Here is a 2,216-nt window from a genome sequence, read left to right on the forward strand (position 1 = left end):
GGACATATATACACTACCAAATGTAGGGTGGATAGCTAGTGGGAAGCAGCCGCATGGCACAGAGAGATCAGCTGGGTGCTTTGTGACCACCTAGACGGGTGGGATAGGGAGGGTGGGAGGGAGGGAGACGCAAGAGGGAAGAGATATGGCAACCTATGTATATGTATAACTGATTCACTTTGTTGTAAAGCAGAAACTAACACACCATTGTAAAGCAATTATACTCCAATAAAGAGGTTTAAGAAAAAAGGTTGAAAAGCAAAGTATTTCAAGCATTCACAACTGGATCATTGAGCTTAAACTTAAAACTTATTACTTGCTGAGTAATATTCCAAGTAATAATTTTTAAGTTTAAGCTCAATGATCCAGTTTTTAAAAAGAAATTATTACTTGCTAATTAATGAACCAGCTTAAATAAAGCCGACTATAAACGAGCATCTTAGGTGGGGAGATGTAGCATATTTGCCTCTTTTTTTTGGTCAAGAATAAAGTCAATCATCTAGCTACGCCCCTTTATGAGAGTGATAATTCTGTTTAACCCACTGTTAATGATCGTCTTACTTAATCAAATATAAGTATCTAACAGTCCAAACAACCTAATAAGCCTTTCCTGATATACGGTTCTACAAGACAGAAAAGCAAAGAGAAAACCTATATTTCCACCACTGGATACTTGAACAGGTGAGTCTAACCCAGTAAAACAAATGACACACAATGATCAGAGCTGCAGAACAGGAACTCTAACAGGTTATTGAGATGCTACTTTTCTTATTTTCCTCATGTAGGTGACATTATGTTTTGTCTTCTTTCCTAGTACTTGAGACAACTAAATGGGCAGCCTAAAGAGAGGCAATGCCTCTGAGGGGACTGAATTCATCCTTGTAGGATTTTCCCAACAGCCTCAAATCCAGGCTGCCTTCTTCTTAGGACTGCTGTTTTTTCAGCTGGTCACAGTGTTTGGGAACAGCCTATTGTTGTTGTAGTGAGATGGGATTCTCGACTTCATACCCCTACGTATTTTCTTCTCAGTAATTTATCCTTCCTTGATATCTGTTACTCCACCAGCTCGGAGCCATATATGTTGGCCCAATGCTTCAGGGACTTCTGCACCATTTCCTATACCGGCTGTTATGCCCAGATGACCATATCCCTCTTTCTGGGGATGACAGTGTCTCCTTGCTATCATGGCTTATGGCAGGTTTGTTGCACTCTCCAATCCCCCGAGTTACGCCATTATTATGAACAATCGGGTTCGCATACAGTTGGCCTTGGGAACCTGGGCCGGTGCCTTCTTAGTAGCAGTCACACCAATCATTGCAATCCCTGCTCCTTATTGTGGGCATAATATCATCAACCATTTTACCTGTGAGATCCAGGCCCTGCTGAAGCTTGTCTGCTCAGACACCCCTGTCAGTCAGTCTAATTCTGGGTCTGGTTATCAGTGTGTTCACACTGCCTCTGCCATTCACCTTCATCCTCATTTTCTACTTTTGCACTGTTGTTGCCATGCCGAAGATCCATTCTACGGAGGCCAGACTTAACGCCTTCCCCACTTGTGGATCCCATGTAACTGTGGTCACCGTATTTTGTGGCACAGTCATCTAAATGTACCTGAAACCTCAGTCAAAGGAATATCAGGAAGAAGACAAAGTCATCTCAATACTTTAGGAAGCAGTTACCCCGATGTTAAATCCCCTCATTTATACTCTGAGAAATAAGGATGTAAAAGGTGCACGTAGGAAGTTAGCCAAAGGAAATGAAAAACCCTAATGGCTCTCTTTATAAGCCTCTCCAATGTGCAAGAAAAAAAATGAAAACTCAGTCCATAAAATTTCAATTTATGCTTTTAGAAACAAACAACAACAACGAAAATCTTGGTGATGTCTGACCCAGTTTTGAGCCTAATAGACAAATGACCTCTCACTTCCCACATTTAGGTGATAGTATCTCATGCCAAGAAATATCTTTTGTTTGTAAAACACTTTGTCATTTAAAAAGTGTTTTTAAATAGATTATTCTAGTTTATAATTTCTTATTTTAAAATAGCTTGCATATTATACATATTAATAAATATTTTCTCAACCAACATTTGTTTCTGCAAATATTAAATTTCCATATCAATTTCTTATAAAACTGTCTAAATTGAAATTGTTATTCTTTTGCCTTCTTCTATTTCTCTGCCTTCTTTTCCATGGTGTGCTTTAGTGACCCTCTGG

The 2,216-nt window shown here is 39.4% G+C and overlaps 1 pseudogene; it reads left to right on the plus strand.

Annotated features, from left to right (window-relative positions):
- Nucleotides 1–1,770, plus strand: part of LOC112066118 (olfactory receptor 13H1-like) — a 13,000-nt pseudogene extending 11,230 nt beyond the window's left edge.
- Nucleotides 1,771–2,216: the final 446 nt, after the last annotated feature.

This window comes from Physeter macrocephalus, chromosome 21, assembly GCF_002837175.3.
Source record: "Physeter macrocephalus isolate SW-GA chromosome 21, ASM283717v5, whole genome shotgun sequence".
NCBI lineage: Eukaryota > Metazoa > Chordata > Mammalia > Artiodactyla > Physeteridae > Physeter > Physeter macrocephalus.